Here is a 24,801-nt window from a genome sequence, read left to right on the forward strand (position 1 = left end):
AGGCACTGCCGACTTCATCAACTACCTTTGCACATGGAAAGCTTCTTGCCACCGATAAGGTGCTGGATAAACCCTATTAGCAGTTAGATGTGTGTTGCCTTTGGTACGGACTAACATTGAATGAAGGAAATGTATTTGGCTCTAGATTATAATCAAGTATAAGAAACTTTCACCACACTACACAGTGTATCATCCAAAAATATTTCTTAGAGACTACTAAGAAGTCTGGAGGTCGTTTATTTTCATTTCTTTCCACACCCCGGAGTGGGGAGTGGGTGGCATTTCTGTTAATAAACATATTTAGAAGTCTTCAGTTTTATGAGTCCTGTCAATGTTACTATACTAAGGAAAGATATAAAATTTTTGTTGCTAGTAAATGTGCTATTGTTTCATCTAACAGCTTTCTTTACCCAGAGGCAGCTTCATCTCTGACCAAATTCCATCAGACAAGGTACTAAATACACATATTGATAGATGGGTACCTTCCATTGTTTGGTACATTCAGTGAGTATGTGAGCCTAAGACGAGGGAACTGTACTGCATAAACAGCTATGGAATGGTATAGACACTTGAGTACTGTTTCTCTTGAAAAGCCTTTTTCCTGTAATGTCAGGTTGCTTAAGAGTATCTAGCATTTTGCAACCCAAAAAGAAAATTCCCGTCATGTGAGTTCATATCCTCACTAATACGGATGCTTATTTTCTCCGAAAGAAACCATTTCACTAAACGCTACTCAGTCTTTCATCTTCACCAAAGTTCCTAAAGCAGCCATTAGGTTTAACTGTTAATCCAAACAAGCTTTTCTTTAGTAACTCCTTACTGTTTGCCTTACTCACATCCTCACATATCTTCCCCTCAATCCAACCAACGTTTACCTCCTTTTTAAAAGTGTTTACTTTTGTGCTTTTCTACACTGAAAACCCAAACCAACAACTGGAACAAAGAACTCACTTTCCTTAACACCACTGTATGAATACAAAACTTGCTTATTTTATGTTTACTCAAACGCGCTGTGTCTTTTGTCCTGTAGTTGCAAAGCACAGACGTGCCCACCTACCCAACTCTCCCAGAAAGGGAAGGTGGCAATGTTTTCTTAAGTTATCCATAAATAGTGAAGCAAGAGAACACATCAAAAGCTACGCACCCTGGGGATTGCTTACTCTGTTCTACATAGAATTCAGCTGAGTTAACTTTAAAACATTCCTTTTCATTTAAGTACTCCCTTAAAACAGCATAAAGGATAGAGCACTATATAAGCTGCTTACAATTTCTACTGCACATTTTATCAGGAAAGCTATCTATCCCAGATTTCTTCTCTTCAGAAAAATTTTAATGATCCGAGGTCACACCTCTTAAAAAGAATGAGGTCTAGTTTTACATAAGAAGGTCCAACTTGTAGGGTTTTATTTTCTTTTTATGCTCAGACCTCACAAACCGAGGACCACAGTCTTCAAATAGCATTCCTTGTTAAAACTGAACTCAGAAAAGAAGGTTATTCTACCTCAGAATTTTAAATAAAGCTTCTACAACAAAGTTCAGTGTTCCAAAGCTTTAAATAAATCTGAATTAAAGCAGCACTCCAACACTAAAGTGTCTAAATCAGGTTGCTAATCCCCTTACTCTTGACACATGGCTGGTGCTTTGGGGGGGAGAGCAGTATGGACCTAGGATTGCTTCCTACAGTGGGGACCTCAGGGACAACTGCCTCACAATCACCTGCAGTGTTCACTGAAAACGGACTCCTGGGCCTGTCCCTCTTCGACTGCCTGAGAATCTCTGCAGATGGGCCCAAACCTGCATGCCGGACACATTCCCCAGGTGATGCTCACGCACACTCAAGTTTGAGAACCACTGTGGGGACCCATCATTGTTGCCAAAGGAGCTCAGCTGGTATCAACTCTTAACCTGCTGACACCTTCAATTTCAGGAGAATGAGTGCTTTTAACTTGAACCTCACAACCACCACATTGAGGCCAGGATTATGCTAGGAAGATGAAGGTCTTTCCGGATATTCAGAACTTTTGTCTCCCTGCTGTCAGCAACTAAGGAAGCTGGCAAACGCTGGGCTCTCACAGTAACATTTAGTGCCGGTCAACACACCGTATGGGCTAACATCTGAGCCCAGAAATAGGAAAGGAGAGTATAAATAGATTTGAATTGGGGTTGGACAAGGATTTGGCAGGCAAAAAATGACTGTGTGTTGATGGGGTGGGAAAGGATAGCTGCCAATTCAGGGATCCGTGGTCAAGGAGCTTCCTGACCCCCGTCCACCCCAGAAGTTCCTGCTAGCTCTCCGAACTGCTAGCCCTTGGCTATAATTAGGGGGGTGCTGCTTTCCCTGGCTGCTTCCATATGCATGTTAGTTGTGTTTGGCATTCAGCAGCAGTGTTTGAAGAGTGTCTGGCCCCCACCAGCATTTAGTTGAGCCAGTCAGTGGAAAAAATGACAATGATATCTGGCATAGAATTCAGGTGTTAAAATACCTTTATTAAAATAGAGGAAATAGCACCTATTAGGAAGTGACCCCGAGCTACCAAATTTTATTAGACTGGGAGGAGGGTTTTTTTCCCTCCTTTAAAGCATACTGTAAATTCCCTTATGTCTTTCATGGTATTTAACTGCAGAAATGGGTGCATTCAGTAATTTCAGATTTTTCAATGCTATATTTATTGCAACTCACTTTGTGTAGTATCAGGGAATACCGAGCTGGGACTTGGCACGTTTCGACAAAACTTTCTGTACATATTTAGCTAAAAAAGAAAACTTGATGGGGTAGGAGAGAGAGTCAACACTATTGGCAGGTTCCCATTAGCAGTGCAGGAGGTAAAAGTCAAAAATAAAGCCTGTGGGGTAAGTCTGAACATGGCATCCAAGCTTAAAAGAAATGCCATTTCTCTTTTTCATCCTGAGGTGGGAGAAGAGGCTTGACAGAAATGAGTGAAACCTCACTCCATAATACTCGTCTGAAGCCAGCCCACCAGCCCTGATGTCAGCGGTGAGTATGCTGAGCTGTGGATGAAGCGGGCCGTGTCCGCCCTCCACAACTCTACAAAACCGCTTTAAAGTCAGCACGAGGTGCCGGCTCTCCCCTCTCTCAATGAAAAGCATACTTCTTGATTAAAGATGCATGTTTCTACTTTATGCCAAAACAAGAGAGTATTATTTTCAGGATGATCACAGAAACCAAGTTAAATGTGTTTCTTATTTCAAGAGATAAAAAAGCATCGCAACTCGGTGAAGAAACATTTCAGTGCTGGATGTTGGTTTAATGTAGCACTACTATGCACGTAATTTATTTTGAAATGCAGTGATATATGAAAATCTTCAGCATTTTTGACAGAATGGGATTACACATCCATCCCCCTCCATGCTTTAAAGAAAGAAAACCTTGACTTAGCCTGCCAATGTTATAGATAATATCTGCGTGTGTCTGCATGTAATACCCCTCCTGTTATTTCCACTTTCAGAGACAGTAATTCCTGAGATAATTTAATTCATAAAGGGTTCCCAGAGGAATAAGGTGGATGGTCAGGAAAAGATATTGAAGATAATTTGTAGCCCTGTTGGACAACTTCTCAAGTCAGTTTGATTCTTCTGTCAGTCAGGAGACTCAGGACTGTATGAATGTGGATGGGAGACAGAGTGTGTAAGGGATCCAAGCACCTCCTTTCCCAGAGGATGAACTGTTTTACAGGCAGTCAGGCTCAAGGGGAATGTCTACGTATACACAGAGGCTCCTTCCTGGCTTGAGAATAAAGAGACCACTGTCTGCCCCTGGAAACTGAGTTACTAGAGAACATGTACCCACACCTTACCTTCTCAAGCATGAAGCAGAGATTATAGGTGAATGAGTGATGTGGTGGGCAAAAGAGGGGGAGATGTGGAAAGAGACTAAAAAATACATAAAGAAGATTTATTGAACACAATAGAATGGGGTAACGCTTACATTTTGGCCACTTGCTTACTCTAGGAACATTATTAACGACGATTATCAATTTGATATTCTTGACCTCAAGAATCTTTTTCAAAATAAATTCATCTATAAAAACAAATGTGACCATATTCCTTTGGATGTTTTCTCTTCAATATAACTTAATAGCTTTTTTAATCAATTCCCATAATTAGAAGCTTACTCATGTCATTCTACAAACCAGAAGTCTCTACCAGCAGATATTTCTCGTTTTTACTAGTTTGGATGACCTAGACCCAAGAGGTATCTCTTAAAGTGTTAACATTTAACTTTGTTTAATTTAGGTTTAGCATTAAAATACATGTCATAGCAAAAAAAATCTCTTGAAAATTATTAATCCATGAATAATATTCAGAATAAATATTTATTAGAATACTTGATTAGACAGCATAATGCATAGCACAACCATTCCAGACAATACATTTTTCTGTGATAATGTACTAAAAAGATAGACAGTAGGTAATATTAGAATGTGTATCAAGAATAGCTAAATCGGGGACACCTGCGTGGCTCAGTCGGTTAAGCAGCTGCCTTCAGCCCAGGTCATGATCCCAGGGTCCTGGGAGCGAGTCCCACATCGGGCTCCTTGCTCAGCAGGGAGCCTGCTTCTCCCTCCCTCTGCCTCTGCCTGCCGTCCCCCCTGCTTGTGCTCTCTCTTACTCTCTCTGACAAATAAATAAAATCTTTTAAAAAAAAAAAAAAAAGAATAGCTAAATTGTACAATTATGTGGAGCCATTAATATGTAAAACCTTATAAATACGGAATTATTTAATTAATTTAGTATCTACTATATGCCTTGTAATATATCAACTATTAAAGGGTATCCGAGCACAAATGACATTCATTGCTTCTTTCCTCAAGAAATTTATAACGTAGATCCGATATTCACATGAAGGACTAGAGAAAAACACTACAGAATATACACTTAAGAGAATGAAACCTTACACCTAAGCAATATAAAAAACGATATCAGCAGATAGAGACGCTAATCAAGGAAGGAGGGGAAAAATAGTTGTTTCGTTATTTCAAAACTAGCAGCATTCTTGTTTTCAAATCCCCAATATCTATAAACCCTGGGAACTCGCAAATGATATCTAAATGTATGCCTGTCGTGTCAGTATGTTTTGAACCCTTGAACAACTCACTTTTAGTTCAATTTCAGCACAAAACTATAAGGCTTTTGGTATTATATACAAATGGTCTTTAAATTTTCACATCCTGAAAAATCATAGATATTAAAACTTCACACTTCTTCCTCCAAAAACAGCCAACCTGTTTCTCCAATTGAGTACCCTGGGCATGGAAAATTGCTAGACTATTGGTTTGGAGTATTCCTGGGACTGGTGCTGAGCTACCAGCACTACTACCCAGGCATAATTGGCACTGCTAGTTCTTTAGTTATTGTTACAGCTGCTAGGGGTCTTTTAATAGGTTATTTAGAAAAAAGAAAAGAGGACAATTGACCCTGGGTGGTTCTCAAATGGTGCTATTATTGGTTTGTTTTCATAGATTGGCAGTACCCTACAACAGGCGATGTTCAAGAAATAAAATTACAGTTGTATTAACAGCTTCAAATTAGGGGTATTTTTTCAAATCATTGTGTGGGGTTTTAGTGGTGCAAGAATGAGTGGTTTTAATTGGGCCTTCTTCCTTAGATGGCTTGAGAAAAACTCTCCAGCCCAACAACAGAAGGAAGGGGGAACCAGGACAAGAGCCACAAGGACAAGAGCCACATTATCACTTTATGAAATGGCTGGTCAGGATCTGACAAAATATTTTTATAATTTATTCAAAGAATTAAAATGCTAGGAACTGGTCCTTTGCAGTAGAACCTATTATGAAGTTGACAGATCCCATTTGGGGGGAAAAGTCTTCAGAAGCTGCATTGCCCCAGGTTCCTGCATAATAAAATGATCTTCTGAAAAGTTGACTAGCATATTTTGGCTGTGAGCACCAGAAAATACCACAAACAAAATATTTGTATAGCTTATAAAACACTCAAGCTGAATATTAAAAGCATCTGTTTTCAAGGAATATAATTATAAAGTACTTGAAGTGAATCAGGAGGCAGGATTCACAAAACATTAAACATGTTGTAAACAAGCCGTTTGACTCATCCAGATACTATGGGTAATAGATGGACTGCTGATTTACAAAGGAATACCTTCACTGAAGATTCTGAATCAGAAACCATGACAGCAAGGGTCAAATGCTTCCTGATGTCAGTGTGGGATGAATAATTCTGGGCCTTTTACTGAAGCATTTTAGAATTCTTCTTCTTCTTTTTCTTCTTCTTCTTCTTCTTCTTCTTCTTCTTCTTCTTCTTCTTCTTTAAGAAACATGTGTACAAAGATAGCCTTAATATTTTACATTTTGAGAAACGTGTAATCTGACCAATTTGTGCAGTCAAGACACTCTGACAAAGTATGTGTTGATAGTGAACATTAGAATGAATTATACACCCATGAATTGTGGGCACACTTTATCTGTAAAAAGGCATCAACTGTCACTCAGGAGTGTAAAATTTAAATGTGCTAATACGCAAACTATTTCTTTTGTTTTTATGTGGGCCTATCAAGAACAAGAAGCTTCATTGTGGACATTATGAAGTCAAATGTAATTCATAATGGTACTGCTATTTTGTAAAAAGAGAGCAGACAGAATCCACTTTCTAAGATTAAATTGAAACTTCCTTCCCCAAATGTTAAGCTAAAATTACGGGCAAAATTCTTTTCTCACATTTGCATCATGGGACTTAAGCCTGTTATTCTTTCCTCCTACAAGACAGGCTCCTGGGAGTCCTGCATACTTATCAGGAGCAAAATATTGGATTTGACATCTGCAATATACATCTTTGTTGAATGTTGTCCCAAATCAAAATAAAAGCCTGTTTTATATTGTTCTCCTGAGGTCTTAGGAAAGAGTTTGTCTTTTTACAGTCTCAAAAATGGTAGGAATTTTCAGAAAGATAGTCTCTGAAAGCATCAATCCTATAGGAACATGTCAATTAAGATCAATTTACCCCACATATACATGGATAAACTTTGTACCACTTAGAGGAAAAGATAGCAGAAGGAGAAAAAAGAAGGTGGGAGAATGATGAAGAATAAAACATCGTGAAAAGAAGAGGTCACTAGGTGTAAAACCGGGTGTTTCTAAAGCAATGGGATTCTGAGGTCAGCACATCCTGATGCGCTCATCAGAAAGTTCACAGGGAGCAGCTGCTAAAATGGTAAGAGTCTGAAACAAGTGCTGAAGTTTTATGTCCTTTTTTGTAAAACTCTCACTCTCCTTTTTTGCTCATTTAATGGGCTTTATTTGACTGCTGATTGGAGTATTCGACCTCGACAGTTCTCTTCACAGACTGAATATGAAGCCTGAGAACCTTTAGCCAGTCACACAAGACCAGCCTGGGGACCCAATGACATCTTTGAACTGTGGCTCTTTCCTCGAGCTTGATTAGAGATTTTATCCTGACTGCCAAAGGGAATGGGAACTTTTAATGAGAAATGGTGTTTTGTGCAGGAGCCATTGATACAGGAGGGAGAGGGACTCTACAAATTAGAGGCTAGCTTGGCTGAAAAATAGGGCTGAAAAATCACTTTAAAGAATTGCACCATTATAAATCACCATATAATTAGGCATGCAATATATAAAAGGAACATAAAGCATATGGAGGACAATCTTTGTAGATATTGTTAATATGAATCTTAAATGTCACCATAAATGTTTTGCTACCTCAAATTCATAGTGCTATAAGAGTCTGAATCAATGAAAAGTCTACCATTTGGAAAGGGAAAATATATATTACCACATCTCTTGCTATTTGATGTTCTTTTCACTACAAGAACACTTTTTCGGTTTTGATATGAAAGATTTCTAGAAATAACGTATTTCCACTGGTGCTATTTTATTTGTACTATTTTCTTGATGTTATTAATTTATAGAATAAGTGAAAAATGAATTTTTTTAAAGAAGTACAAATGCTTTCTGTAAATCATTGCCCTCTAAACTCTAGGAGGTATGCCATTAGATATGAATTTACCTTGTTTAGATTGCATTTTTCCTCCTGGGAAACAGTAAGCTTATAATTAAAAATCTGAACTAGAAATCCAAAAACCCAACTAATATCATAAATATTACTTTAAAAATTAATTAATAAATTATTGATGATATTAGTTGTTAAATTCAACCAAATTTTTCAGTAAAGGAGATCTATTAAATTATTCCACAGATCTCTATTAAGTTGTCTCTCTGTGTCTTGGATATAATTAGATGAATTTTCTGTATACATTGTGATATTTAAGTCACATTCATAATTTCCAAAGACTGCATCAAACTGTTCAGGGGAAAGAATTCCTGGGTTCTAAAGCTTTCTTTTAATGGTTGCTAATACGTAAGATGAATTTAGAACTACCTTTTTTTTTAAGATTTTATTTATTCATCTGAGACACAGAGATACAGAGAGAGAGAGAGAGCATGAGCAGGGAGAGAGGCAGAGGGAGAGGGAGAAGCAGGCTCCTCGCTGAGCCAGGAGCCTGATGTGGGGCTCGATCCCAGGACTCTGGGATCATGACCTGAGCCGAAGGCAGACACTTAACCATCTGAGCCACCCAGGCGCCCCTAGAACTACCTTATTTTTATCTCTGTCAGGATTTCAGTGCTTTGATCCATTCAGGAAAACAAAGTTCAAAGTTTTATATAAGCTCAGGCATAGATTATATGGCCTGCAACGTGACAAACCCTGCAGGAAACTGTCAGGAGACAGCATGGCTCTTTCTCACCTGGTCCATTATTCTAGCAAATTGATTATCCCTCCACTGCATGGAAGGCAAATTTGAACTGTGATCTCTATCAGTGCCCTAGTTTTTCTCTTTTCTCTTTCCAATGTTTTAGCCATTCAATGTAAAGCACTACTGAGATACTCTGCCCTTTACCTTTCTTGTAAGTTGTTTTCTCTTTGTTCAGAAAGCACAGATATGCTCCAAAATACTAGATGTTTACTGTAGTTACTCATGCAGGCTGAGTATTTTTAAGACAAGGAAACTATTGTTTTTAAAAAGATCTCTATTTTAATACAATCCACCTCCGGTGCTAGAAAAATGTTTGTTTTAAATATTTTAACAGTTACCAGTTGAACTAAAAAGTAAGGTTCAGAAATAAAACATATAAACTTGATAGCATATTGAACCAACATAATTAATTTTAACTTTTAATTATAGTCCAACGTGGGAGTCCCACATAGCCATAATTCAACAGTTCACAACATTTTATATGCCTGATCCCATTTACTTTAACTGTTAAAAGCACTAAGCTCAGGATTCTTGAGGGTTTTTGCTTGCCACCCAACATATGAGCTATCTCATCCAGCTTTGTGTCGTATGGAAACTTCATCAGCCTTACATCAACATTTTTTATATAAAAGGGAGCAGGGAAAAAAAAACCCAGCTAAATGATTTCTATGCATATATGTGTGCATACACACTTACAAATACACACATTCATCTTGAGAACCACTATATGTTTTAAAGCATTTTTGAGCCAGTTGCTAAGGGAGAGGGGCAAATTTTTATGTTCCTTCTTTTGCTTTTAAAAATATTTAACCTTTGTTATTACAACACAGTATAGAAGATTTTCTTTTTTAAAAAAAAAGTCAAAATGAGACTTTTCCCTTCAGAGCCTCCATTTCAGAAAACAATATGCTTATCCCAATTATAGTAACCTTTTTCTTTGTTTGCTTAATTGTTTTTGGACCTGAGGTACATAGAATTAGATTAAGCATTGTAGCTCATAAAGCACTATCATCATTTATGTATGGCCCTTCTAAATTTTATGTTATTTATTGCATATTTATTTATTCTATAATGAAACCAATGGACTCTCTTCAAGCCAAGAAATAAAATATTAGCAATATTTACATCTGTTGGGATGCTCATCCTTCTCCCTTGCCCGTGTATCCTCTCCTCAGAAATCACCCTGACCCTGGATTATGTCATACTCATCCCATAGCTTTATCATCCATGTATGTTTGCCTGAACAACAGACAGTTCACTTTTACTTAACTTTAGACTTTATAAACAGATTCACACTGTCTGCATCTTTGGAGATGTGTTTGTCACTTAAGATTATGTTCTTAACACATTTTTCTATGCTACTGTGTATAGTTGTAGACCAATTCATACCTCCTGCCCTATAATATCCTATTATGTGACTACATGATATATTTTATTTATTCTTCCACTAATGGTTATTTGGAGGTTTGGGGTTTTCTTTTCTTTTCTTTTTTTTTTTTTTGCTTTTATGACACTTGACTATAAAAATTCAAGCATGTGTGGAAGTCAAATACCTGGGTCATAGATAAATATTAAATCTTACAAGATAAGGCCAAACTGTTTTCTAATTTACTGATACCTAGTTTTTAAAATTATTTTTATACTGGGGTGCATGGGTGGCTCTGTAGGTTAAGCGTCTGCCTTCGGCTCAGGCCACGATCTCAGGGTCCTGGGATGGAGCCCCACATCAGGCTCCCTGCTCAGCAGGGAGTCTGCTTCTCCCTCTCCCTCTGCCCCTCTCCACCCCCACCCCCCACTCGTGCTCTCTCTCTCACTCTGCTCTCTCTGGCTCTCTCTCAAATAAATAAATATAATCTTTAAAAAAATCTTCAATGTCAAAAAATTGAGCATGAATTTGTTTTCCAAGAGATATTTAGGGCCAACTTAAGGAACAAGTAAGAAAGATGATTTAGGATCAAAATTAATTTATGTCTAAAAAATAATGGCTCGCTGTGATAGAGTATCTATGGGAAAGTTACAGCTGACATCATATTTAACGGTGAAACACTGAACGTTTTCCCCTAAATATCTAGAACAAGGCAAAAATGTCCATTCTCACAACTTCCAGACTAGAGAGCTTACCCTGTAATAAGATGAAATGGTTGGGGTAAAGGTGCGGGGGAGCGTAAATAGGAAAGGAAGAAGTAAGACTACCGCTATTTACAGATGACATGAATATTTACATAGATAATGCTAAATAATCAACAGGAAAAAAAGTATTGGAACTAACAAGTGAATTTAGCAAGTCTCAGAATAAAAGGTCAATATTATATAGTCAGTTACATTTCTACATAATAGCAGCAAACAACTGGAAAATTGGTAACAAAACAGTTCCATTTGCAATAGTATAAAATACCCAGAATTTAATTTCACTATAGGTGTACAAAATCTGTATCCTGAAAACTATAAAATGTTGCTAAGAGAAATTAAAGAAGACATAAATAAACAAGATGTAACATACCAATGGGATAAAAGATTCAATATTTGAATGTGCAATTTTCCCAAAATTAATTTATAAATTTAACCTTATCCCAATCATAACCCCAGAAGGCTTCTTATATAAATTTACATGAATTTGATTTTAATATCTATACAAAAACACAAATGTCTACAAGTAGCCAAAACAACTTACGTCACTTGATTCTAATACCATTCTAAATCTATAGTAATAAAATGGTATAGTATTGGCATAAGGATGTACAAATAAATTGATGAAACAGAAGAGAGTCCTAAAGTAAACACAATTTTACAAAGATTTTTCAACAAAGTTACCAAAGCAATCCAATGGGGGAAGGGAAAATTTTTTTAACAAATGATGCTAGAATTTGATAATCATATGGGAAAAAAATGAAACTCAACTCCTACCTCACACCATATATAAAGTTATTTTGAAATGGATCATAGATTTAAATGAAAAAGCTAAAATTATAGAGCTTTTAAAAGAAAATATAGGAGAATATCTTTGTAACTTCAGTGTAAAAAAAGATTTCTTAGAAGGGACACAAAAAGCAACAACCATAAAATATGACAAATTTATAAATTAGACTTCACCAAAATTAAAGACATCTGCTCATTAAAAAAAATTTTAGAAATAGAATAAGCAACCACAAGCTAAAAGAAAATATTCACAAAAAATATATATCTGACAAAGGGTTTGTATCCAGAATATACAAAGGGCTCCCTACAGTAACTCAATAATTAAAGGAAAACAACCCAAGTTTACCATGTAGGCAAAAGACTTGAACAAACATTTCACAAAGACTGATATACAAATGGCCAATATACACATGAAATTGCATCATCAAGGAGATGCAAATTAAAACTACAATTACACGCATTCTTAGAGTGGCTAAAATTAATAAGATTGACTGTGTCAAGCACTGGTGTGGAGGTGCAGAAATGGGCACTATACACTGCTGGTACATAGGTAAAACTGTACAACCACTTTGGAAAACTGTTTCACAGATTCTTATAAAATTAAACAAATATCTAGTCTTTGGTCCAGTAATTCTACTCTTAGGTATTTATCTGAGAGCAACGAGAATATATGTCAACAAAAATACCTGTAGAAAAATTTAGCCAAAACTAGAAACTGACTCAAATGTGTAACAGAAGAATGAATAAATATATTTACACAATGGAACACAACTCAGCAATAAAAACAAATGAATTACTGATAACCACAACAGCATCAATGAATCTCAGATATCATATTGAGAGAAAAAAAGCCAATCACAAAACTGCACAGATTGTATGATCCCATTTATATACAAAAATGGAATGGAGAGATAGTTCCCCATTGCTGGAGGTAATCAAGAATAATCAGGGTGACCACTTGTAAGGGACACCGTGAGCTAAGTTAGTCTAAATGACCCCAATGGATCTTTCCAACATTGATCTTCTATAGTTATGTTCATCTGAAAGAACTTCAGTTTCATAAACCTTAAAATTTAGACAATAGTAGAGGAATGTAGGTAGTTGACCTGGCAGTAATTATTACTACCATATTGACAAATAACTGAAATATATTTTTTAAAAATCAGGATACTGTTTTACAAGAAAAGGCAAACAGCCAAGGATTAAAGGGTGTTGCCTAATAAACATAATGGCTTATATCTTATAATAGTAATGTTGACACATCCATTAGTTAGATCAATCAAATCTTAGTATGGACAGAGAAAGAGGAAAGCGATCCTGCCTAGTACCTTCCAGGGAGAACAAATTTGTCTGGCTTTGTAAAAGACAAGTGTAGTTTCAAATCTTACTCTGCATGCAATCTCTTGTGATACGTTCTTCTGGTTGAATGATAATGAATAAAACCTAGCCTCATGCAAGTGTGTCTGTTTCTAACTACAGATAGGTAGTTGGAAATGGGAGGTATGTTTTCATAACATTTTTAGATAGTTGAGAACATTCTTTGATTCTACAACCAAACTTAACAAGTGGTGATTTCTCAATGGTTAGTTGTAACGTGGAACCATAAGACTTATCAATGAACTTATTCCACTCTGTTTCATTAAAATTAATTGGTCTATGTTGCAATTTGAATGGATCTTTTAACCATAAGTGATTTTGTAACGTGATACATTGGTCATTTCGAAAACTGTGGTCCAGTGAGTTATGAATATCTTCAAATATTGACACATTTCATTATACAATATCAAAATAATCATGTCATCTCCATACAGGCAACACTATGTTCCAAATGACAGAAGAGCTACATGGCAGCAAAGTTTCTGTCACTCTAAGTGATCTTCCAGGTTACTTAAGTAACCTGGCCTTGAAGAAGATAGTACTGAAAAAGATAAAGAAGCTGCAATGTCTAAAGAACTGCTTAATACCCATTATTATCACTGCTGATGACATCAGAAAAGATTAGTATTAGGAAGCTTTCAAGTTCATGGAAGTGAATGCAAATTTTCCAAAATTCTAATTTTCACTTGAAATCTCATATTTTGTCATTGACAATAAATGCTGTTCTTGAATTGACATTTATTAGAAAATATCTGACAAAAACCCAAAATAATCATATTGTGTTTTCAGTCATTCTTTCAAATAACAGTGGTGTTCCATTAACTTGCAACTCAAAGCACAAGTAATGTTTCCTAAAGACAATCATGATACTTGAAGGATGTAGCAGAAATGCTTTATGTGTACCCATTTTGTCACACAAAACATTATAAACATATGTGCTCAAGGGTGGAGATATAATAAAATTAATAAGCTGCATCATCAAGAGCACTATTAAAGAGATATTGATTTACTTTTCTTGCAAGTATGTGGAAGTATCTACATACAGTATCTACAATTTCAATTTGGTGCCACTCCCTTTCTGCTAAGATTTCAGCAATTTTCCCACTGTTGCATCAATGCAAATGTTTCATAGTGTTGACTATGAAAAAGGCAGTAACATCTTACTATTATTATGAAAATAGCTTTGAGTTTGCAATCTGCCTGAAAGAGTCAAAGAGACTCTCTGGGAGCCACAGATTACACATTCAGAATTATGGGGGGGGGGTTGAAATTTAATTAACTAAATATCATTCAGCATATTGAAGGAACTATTACTTTAAAAAGCTATTACTATATATTCGGTGTCTTAGGAAGAAAACTGCCCACCCACTCTAACCCTACTTTTTGTGGAAACCAATACTACAATTTTCCATATTCGAAATCAGTTAGAAACAAGGATTTTCATAACATACATATATATGTATACACTTCACTGTGTATATATAAGTATATACATATATAGATATATATAGATATATAGATATATATACACATAATAAACAGAGAGCTTGAAATTTGTCATAATGGTTTTGAATAATATAAAATATAACATGGTCTTGAACATAGCACTTTAGTTCATTTATCTACCTAATGAGATGGAGATGCAGCTTTAGTCACTAAAACTAGTCCAGACCTGGTTTTTTTACTGCTCAAAGGCCAGACTGCCAACCACCCCAAATCCTGTGACCTTATTGCCGAACATACTACTGTCATCATATCTAACAGTGCTATACTCTATTATTCAGGGAAGAAGGAACTATGATATTTACCTCTTCAATCTCTTAACTGCATCATTTTATGGGACAGATGCTAAGGGAGAGGGAAATTTGCCAAGAAAGTTCTAAAACGACACAGTAATTAGCTAGATACTTCACTCCTCCCCCAAGACTAAAAAAACCCAACATTCCTGGGATATTACATGGGGAAAAAAGTGCCCTTTAAAAATACTGTATAACATACCTCTGCACTTTCTAGCTTTCATCTGCCAGCCCACATAATAACATTCCTTCCCACACATGTCCACATTAGGTCAAATATCGATTTTGGAGCTGGATGAATAAAATAAAATATTTGTGAAAGAGCAAAATATCAGTCATATCCAGCCAGCCAGATACTATCAAATATCAAGGAGCCAACATTTAGATTCTCTAATGTTCAGACTGTCAGTAATAGGACCCCTATGAATTTAAACCCAGACTCTTCTCATACGTTCCTTTTATATTTGAGGAAATTTTTATAGGAAAAAAAAAACCCTGATATTATTATCTTCATTTTCCTATGAGGTCACTGGTTTCCTTCCTTCCTCCTTCCTTTCTTCCACAAATATTTTTTGAGTACCTACAATTTTTTGAGTGCCAGATACTGAGTACTGCAGTATCTCAGAGAATAGCATTATGCCTCATATGTTTGGCTTTTTTAATCTATAGAAGTGATTACAGAATCTTTGAGAACTAATGCAAAAGAAACTGTACCTACAATACACAATTATCTAAGACAGTAATAGCTTATTCCCTGTAATTAGGAGTTTCCCCCAATCTCAGCTATCTTTTCTTCTATTGTGTCCCAACTTCTGTGCTGATGATTGCATGCTGTTTTTTTAGTATCTCCTGTAATGTATATTATTTTTGGTGTGGATGATTTCCTGGCTTTTACTCAATTCCACTCATTTAACAACATTGACTATTCACTTTGTAAACAGCCTACTCTTTCTTGCTTTGCTGTTTTTATTGCTGTCACTAAAATTTAGACTTCCTTATCTTCTTCCATATTTATGAACTGTATATAAGTCAGGGATGACAGTTTATCATGACATTTAAGTAAAATCTTGGGCTCTGAAGTCACACTACCTAAATTTCGAATTCCAACTCAGTCATGTCCTAGCTTTGGGACCCTAAGCAAATCACCTAACCTCTTTCTAGAAGCCTCTGTTTTCTCAACCACAAAATGGGGCTAATGACAGTAACTTCCTAAAAGATTGCTTTGACACTAAATGAGATAATGTACACAAAGCTCTTAGCATACTACCTCAGGGGTGTATAGTAGGGAACCAACAAATATTGGTCCAATAAAATTAACATGGTGAATGTAATGTATGGTGATTAACATAACATAATAAAATAAAATAAAATAATTAACATGGCGAACAGATTAGATTCTCCCTAAATTCAATTACTATCTTGATTGCTACAGCTTATTTAGTACACCTCCTATTTTCATGGAGGATGTTGCCTTGGACAAGGAATTAAAAGTAATTGTCACTTTTCCTTGGAATTTGAATACTCATTTGAAAGTTAAATAGCCATATTAAACAGTATATGACTAAAACGCAGTAAGAGTGACCCAAACGGAAAGTACTGTGAGATTTCAAAGAAGGGAGAGATCACTATGGTCTGCATGGTCAAGAAGGCTTTACTGAAGAGAAATAAAAGGGGTGAACTTAGTAAGTAAGGTAAAAATTAGTGGAACCTTCATGGTAGAGCAGGCAACAGAAACAAATGACAAAAGCAGAAGAGTGCATGGCCTTTCCCAGAATGTTCTTTGGCCTCATTTGCTTACTCCTCCTCTATGGGAGATCAGGTTGGAAAGTACATTGAGGCATGATGGTAGAGAATCTGGGATGTCTGACTGAAACATTTGAACATATTATAGAATAACAGTCACATTAATTTATTGATTTAGTCAATAAATACATATTGAATGCTGATTATGTGAAGTGCTAAGTGCTAGAGATGGAGCAGTGGAAAAAAAGCCCTGTCTTTATGGAATTTATATTCCATTCTCACACCTAAATGCCTACAGAGGTGCAGCAGGTAACAGAAGTAAGCCAAGTAGTCGGGATAAGTCATGGCAAGGTGTGAAGTTGAATTCTGTGTCAACCTGAGTGGGCCACAGGGTGCCCAGATATTTGGTCAAACATTATTCTGCGTGTGTTTGTGAGGGTGTTACTGAAAGAGATTAACATGTGAATCGACAGACTGAGTAAAGCAGATTGTCCTTCCTAATGTGAGTGAGCTTCATCCAATCAGATGAAGGCCTGAATGGGCCAAAAAGGCTGAGTACCAGAACTCCTGAGGCATGACTGCCTTGGAACTGGGTCATTGGGTTTTTCCTGCATTAGGATTCAAACTGAAATATCAGCTTTCCTGGGTCTTCAGCTTGCTGACTACAGATCTTAGGACTTATCAGCCTCCCTAATTGTGTGAGCCAGTTCCTTATAATAAATCTCTTTATACACACACACACACACACACACACAGTGAGAAACAGAACCAGTAGGATGTATATATACATACATATACATACACACCCACACACCCTATTAGTTCTGTTTCTCTGGAGAATCCTGACTAATACAGGTGGGGATGAGGGAAGGGAAACTCTAAAGTGTATGCCTGGGGCACCTGCGTGGCTCAGTCAGTTATGCCTCTGCCTTTGTTAGTTAAGGTCGTGGTCCCGGGGTCCTGGGATCGGCCCCACATCCGGCTCCCTGCTCAGCCAGGAGTCTGCCTTCTCCCTCTGCCCTGCTTGTTCTCTCTCTTTAATAAATATAATCTTAAAAAAAAATAAAATAAGTGCATGCCTAACTCCAGCTGATGGCTTCCATGTGAGAATGGGACCCACTCCGCTAGACCATTTATTTATCAAGAAAAGCCAGAAATCTGAGTTTTTTGCTATTTCAATTTTAAAGTACTGAGAACAAAGTTTTAAAAAAAGGCACATCTCATCAGCTAAGCAAAAGCTGTCTAAAGGTTATATGCATCCCAAGGCCCCCAATTCCTTACCTCAGCTTCAGACAATTAAGAAGCAAGAGAGGTTTTCTGAGCAGGATTATTCTTATCTCAGTTCCTGTTAAGAATTAGAAGACAGGTATACTAAGGACCCAGAGACTAGTTAAGAGGTCCTTGTTATAATCAAAGTTCAAACGATGAACAGTCCAGTATAATGTTATAATATTGAGACGTGAAAAAAAGGAATACTTGAAGACGTGGTGCTAATAGACAGGGATGAAGACTGAAACTTGTCATTCCAAGACAAGGTTGATGATTAGGCCACTAGCAGTATTCCTTCTCTGACCGCGACAGCACTTTTAAGTCTCTGATTTAATTTCCTTGACTAAAAAAGAAAAGCTGGCTCTGCTAAGTATGTATTTTGTTGTTAAACTAACACCAATTAATTTATTAGGTATACTTCAAAACTCCATTGGCCTAAGAAGTAAGTTGACTAATCACTCATAGAACAGCCTTAAAGGGCAGCTGCCTTCCCCACGTGGACCCAGAGATCTAGGCTTCCTTCTCTTGAAGCTATACTACATCACGGGGCCTCTGAGTCCTTCCTTTGCTCTGGGTCAGTAGAAGGTAAGGAGCCTGGAGAATCCAGCAGGGAATTCTGATGGGCCTAGTCTGGTCGTAAAGCACATCACATTTTATCAAGTAGAACTTAGTCAAAAGGCCATACCCAACTGCATGAGATGAAGAAGAAAGTAATTTGATGGAAAATTAGTGAGCGTGTCACACTAAAGGAATAGGTATTTATTCTCTTTGAGCTTATTTTCTCAACTATAAAATGAAAGGTTTGGATTTGGTACTTTCTGAGATTCCTTCCAGCTTATTAAGTTTTTTTGTTAGTTGAGTGGTTTCTTAACCAGTAGTGGAAGAAAATAGAGCAGAAGCCAGAATATTTCTACCCTTGATTTATTACAGGATACATAGAGAATAATGTCCTGTCCTTTCTTAAGACACCTTATAACATTATTCTAACTGCTGAAAAGCAGTGTTCAAATTATATATTTCATGGCATTTTATTAGCAATTATTATAACACTGATCACAAACAAAGGATTTACATCACATGATATTTCCTTCCTGTATTTCTAGATAACCACAGATCTTTCTGTAGTAATGACAATGAGTATATACAAAAGGATAACGTACTTCCTTAGACTTTTACTTAATTAACACTGAATGGAATTATGCTTAGAATAAATAAAAGATGAACAGCTCTTCTTTTCATTCTTATTCTCTCTTTTTCCTAACAAAAATAATTTATAATTTCAACTTTTCCTGCTGCTTTTCCAAAATCCTAGTTTTAAACCCAATCAAAAGATGCTAACATATTCCAAAGTGAGAGAATGCTTTGGATTCTGTACTACTCCTGTCTTCTTCATCTTTAAGAGATTTTAAGTCTTTTCTTTCCCAAGCTGCCAGTTACACTGAATTGTTCTGAAATGTGAATGAATTTTTTTGTGTAAATATGAGCTTCCACCGACTACAGCAACAATAAGAACTTCACACTTGTCATTTACTAAAACCTGCCTTTTGAGCCCTGTCAGTCATGGGCCTCTACATGTGTGTTTCTTGGTTGGAGCAGCGTTGTTTTATGGCAGCTTCTGTTTAGGAATTCATGTTGCTACTTGGCATTTATGTAGTTCAGCTGTTAGAGAGTCAGAGTAAAAGGAGAGGAAACATGCAGGAGGGAAGGTTTCAGGAGCTAAGAGGGAAATAAGAAAGGGCTCTGGGTTAGGAAATAACGACGCCAGCCATGTGGCAGCAGCAAACCACAGGCACAACCCCTGGGTTAAGGACAGACAGCACGGCAGAGCAGACACGGCTCACACCCATCGTGCTGATCTGGGCGGCCGAGCGCTATGATAAAGGGCAAGTGTTGCATGAAATATTAGCAGTTACGTTCAACTGTCCAGCTTTTTCATTCCTTTACAACACTGAGCTTGATTACAACATGTGCCACTGAGTTTAGATGCGCTTAAAGCGAAGACAAAGAGACTCTGGAAAAGACAGGCATAAAGATGAAAAACTGAATACTTTGGTCCCTAACCAGGGTTGACAGAACTGTGCATGATTCATAATGTGGGCTCAAATATGCCCAGAAGATCAGATATTTACCCAACATTTATCTGCATAAAACTATATCCCTTGGGGCTCTTTTTTAATGGGAAAATAATAGGAGTAGGCTTTCTCTGGGGTTCACAAACACTTTGAGCTTATTAGTCTCAAATCACTAGGAACCTTGAATTTAGAGATTTGAGGTTCAGAGAGCAAGCTTTTTTAGAATATGTAAACAAAGAGCAATGTAAATTAAATTTCACCCCTTTTCCATGTAACTCCAGGAAAGGTAAGATAGGTTCTCAATCTTGTTTAACTGACATCTTCTATTTGTGCTTGCCAAGGAGAAAATGTCGTTTTCTAAGGGTTCTTCGGAAGACATAACCTTGTAAAGAGAGCTAAATAGGCAGAGGTAAAATAAAAAATGTATAGAAGTTAACAAATTTTCTTCAAAAATAATTGCTTCCATTCTACAGGTGCTCCACATCTTTAACCAAATAGTTTGAGACGTGTGTAATGCATTTTTTTATTTGTTCTGAAGTCCATATTGTAACATATCCATGTTTTATTAGTATTTTAATATTGATATATTAATATTTTTGTATTATCTTGGTAGAAAACCTCTCTAAAACAACCAAATGCAAATGACTATGAATAACAAATGATAACATCAGACTTTAAGATATGAGGACAACATAATATTTATAGCAGATCTCACTCATTTCCAACTTTTTTGAGCACATACATATATTCTAACTTCATTTATGCTCACCTATTTTTAGGTTTAAAAAAACCTTCAATCTAATAATTGAAATGGCATATCCATTATGGCAAAAATTATCCACACACTGTATGTGTATGATAGCGCCCAACAGTAAGAATGCTGTCTATTTGTATACAATGAACAATGTTCTTACACCCAATATCTCTTCACTTATAATGGGAAAAACATGACAGCCAAGGGTATATACAGCAATTTTCAAGCACTTACAGTTTCCTTCTTTTTAGTCATTTGCCAAACCAGAAGAGTAAATTAAATTGCCTTGCTTTTCTCTTCCACACTTAAAAATATATTTCAGCAACTGTTAGAGACTTAGGACTTTATTGTTTTAATATAACAAAGTGGTTAACTGAGGCATAGAGTAAAATCAGCTTTGTGTTTCAAAAGCTCAGCAACAGAAGTATTCTTAAGGTAACAAAATACTAGATGACTAAAAAAAAAAATTATCAATTAACACCCCAGTGCTTCAAATTCCAATATCATTTTTCAAAGTGCTGGAACAAACAATCCTAAAATTTTTATGGAATCAAAAAAGACCCTGAATCACCAAGAAAATGTTGAAAAAGAAAAACAAAGCTGAGGGCACCATGTTGCCTGATTTCAAGCTATATTACAAAGCAGTGATCACCAAGACAGCATGGTACTGGCACAAAAACAGACATACAGACCAATGGAACAGAACAGAGAGCCCAGATATGGACCCTCAACTCTATGGTCAAATAATCTTCAACAAAGCAGGAAAAAATAGGCAATGGAAAAAAGACAGTCTCTTCAATAAATGGTGCTGGGAAAATTGGACAGCTATAAACAGAAGAATGAAACTCCACCGTTCTCTAACACCATACACAAAGATAAAATCAAAATGGATGAAAGACCTCAATGTGAGACAGGAATCCATCAAAATCCTAGAGGAGAACATAGTCAGTAACCTCTTTGACATCGGCCACAGCAACTTTTTTCAAGATACATCTCCAAAGGCTAGTGAAACAAAAGCAAAAATGAACTTTTGGGACTTCATCAAGATAAAAAGCTTCTGCACAGCAAAGGAAACAGTCAACAAAACAAAGAGGCAACCCACAGAATGGGAGAAGATATTTGCAAATGACACTACAGATAAAGGGCTGGTATCCAAGAGCTATAAAGAACTTCTCAAACTCAACACCCAAAAAACAAATAATCAAGTCAAAAAATGGGCAGAAGACATGAACAGACACTTCTTCAAAGAAGACATACAAATGGCTAACAGACACATGAAAAAATGTTCATCATCATTAGCCATCAGGAAAATTCAAATCAAAAACTACATTGAGATACCACCTTACACCAGTTAGAACAGCAAAAATGGACAAGGCAAGAAACAACAAATGTTGGAGAGGTTATGGAGAAAGGGGAACACTTTTACACTGTTGGTGGGAATGCAAGTTGGTACAGCCACTTCGGAAAACAATGTGGAGGTGCCTCAAAAAATTAAAAATAGAGCTACCCTATGACCCAGCAATTGCACTACTGGGTATTTACCCCAAAGACACAGATGTAGTGAAAAGAAGGGCCATATGCACCCCAATGTTCATAGCAGCAATGTCTGCAATAGCAAACTGTGGAAAGAGCCAAGATGCCCTTCCACAGATGAATGGATAAAGATGTGGTCCATATATGGAATGGAATATTACTCAGCCATCAGAAAGGATGGATACTCAACTTTTACATCAACATGGATGGGACTGGAGGAGATTATGCTAAGTGAAATAAGTCAAGCAGAGAAAGTCAATTATCATATGGTTTCACTTATTTGTGGAACATAAGGAATATCATGGAGGACATTAAGAGAAGGAAGGGAAAAATGAAGGGGGGGGAATCGGAGGGAGAGACAAACCATGAGAGACTATGGACTCTGAGAAACAAACTGAGGGTTTCAGAGGGGCGGGGGATGGGGGGATGGGTTAGCCCGGTGATGGGTATTAAGGAGGGCACGTATTGCATGGAGCACTGGGTGTTATATGAAAACAATGAATCATGGATCACTACATCAAAAACTAATGATGTATTGTATGTTGACTAACATAATAAAATAAAATTAAAAAAACAAAAAAACAACAAAAAAAAGACACCTCAGTGCTTCCAAAAGAGGTATGAGTTAGACATGATACTAGGACAGGATCTCGAGCATAGTGTTATGCCAAGCATGGTACAACACTGGGGAGTTGCTGACTTTTCTTTTCCAAAGGGGCTGACGGTGTAGTTCTAATTGACTATTAGAAATAAAGTCTTAAGAGATTTAATAAATGCATCCTGTAAAAAGGTTACAAACTAATATGTAGTCATAACTTACTTTTGAAACTGGCTAGTGCTCACTTCGGCAGCACACATACTGCAGTAGGAACAATCTAGAGAAGATCAGTGTGGCCCCTGCACAGAGGACATGTACATTTGTGAAAGGATCTGTGTATGTCAGTGATTGCCAGGGACTAGGGGATGTGGCAAAGATACTGACTACAAAGGAACACAGTGGAACTTTTGGGTGGTAACAAAAATGTTCTGTATCATGATTGTAGTAGTGGTAACATGACTGTATTCATTTGTCAAAACTCATCACACTGCAGTCTTACAGTTGGTGATTTTATTGTGTGTGAGTTACATCTCAATAAAGCTGAAAAAAGAATTCTGACTTTCTTTCACCCCATGCATTAATTGGGATAATACAATATCATGAAAATCACAGGGACTTTTCCCCTCTATTCTTTGCTTGAGGAATTCAGGCATGGCAGAACCAGCAGGTCTTTTAACAATTTATCAGCCTCTTGCAATCAAGTAAAAATTCACCATATTTAGATACTGAAACAAGTAATTATTTCAATGGAAAATCTAATAGTTGCTTATCCCTAAACTAAGGGAAATATTGAGAAACATAGAAAGTATTTTTTCTATTCTTTTTTTTTAAGATTTTATTTTTAAGTAATCTCTACACCTAATGTGGGGCTTGAACCTACAAGCCCAAGATCAAGAGTTGCAAGCTCCCCAGACTGAGCCAGCCAGGCACCCCTGGAAAGTAGAATGATCAATCATTAGTAATGTGTTCTCAAAAAGCAAAAGACTTTAAGGACAAAGTCTTTCTTCAAGATAAAGATTATTATTCACCTTTTGATCACCAAGATCTAATTTCTTTCTCCAAACATTCAAGTTAAAACTTTGAAAAAAATATATATGCACATTATGTACATAAAATGAGTATGTGTTTTTCTGCCTCCAATACATGCACTGAGGACAACAGAAGGTTGTTTGATGAAATCATAATGTGGAAAAGAGTTACTTTTGTCTTTTCTCCATCTAGACTTTTTTTTTTTTTTTTTTTTTTGGCAGACCAGTCTGATGAGGTGGGAAAAAATGAAGCTTGAAGAAAAGAAAACTGAAGCTAAAAACAATAGAGAAGATTGATTAACCCCACGTTATCAGGTTAAGTGTCAACAGCAAGGAGCTACTGGGCTTCTGCAGTGTTTCCCTCTAAACTTTCAGCCTTACATCCGTCAAACCTCAAGATAACTATCCATCATGGAGTCAAAGTGGCGAACAACTGTGTGGTCCTTTGATAAGGGACAGTGTCACAATTTGTCTCCTTCTCTTCCCACAGATCGCCTCTAATGGGGTAAAGCCAGGCCACAACAGCTGCAGAGAGCCCAATGACATTCTTTAGTATAAAAGAAATTCTCAGACAATATGTACAGCAGGAATCTAAACAACATTCAAAAAGTATCTAAACTCAATGATTATTTACTTGTTCTATGACAATTGTATTTGTTCTTCCTGGACACTAATGTTGGTCAAACCACTTTTTAAATATAATTAAATGGCAGGATTATGATACACTTAAAAATGTGATGATGTTAACAATCCCCTGAGAGCTACAATGCAGCATCTATACAACTAAGTAACATTTAAAATCTGTAGCTGGACTATATTAGCATTTATGCAATGCCTACAAGGAGGTAATTCATCCATTTAGATGTACAACAGAGTATCACCTATGCCATTCAAAAATGGAGAGCCCCATCCTCTCTGCAAAAAAAAAAAAAAAAATCAGCCTAACTAATG

The 24,801-nt window shown here is 36.6% G+C and overlaps 1 long non-coding RNA gene and 1 other non-coding gene across 5 annotated transcripts in view; one reads left to right on the forward strand and one right to left on the reverse strand.

Moving 5' to 3' along the window:
• The window catches only part of LOC116632254, a 430,473-nt gene that overhangs the window by 245,882 nt on the left and 159,790 nt on the right, over positions 1-24,801 (reverse strand). The window lies entirely within an intron of this gene.
• Positions 23,060-23,164, forward strand: LOC116632495. The gene has a single exon (XR_004299434.1). It is a non-coding gene; the product is annotated as a U6 spliceosomal RNA (small nuclear RNA).

The sequence above is a fragment of the Phoca vitulina genome, unplaced genomic scaffold (assembly GCF_004348235.1).
Source record: "Phoca vitulina isolate PV1807 unplaced genomic scaffold, GSC_HSeal_1.0 scaffold6, whole genome shotgun sequence".
Lineage (NCBI taxonomy): Eukaryota > Metazoa > Chordata > Mammalia > Carnivora > Phocidae > Phoca > Phoca vitulina.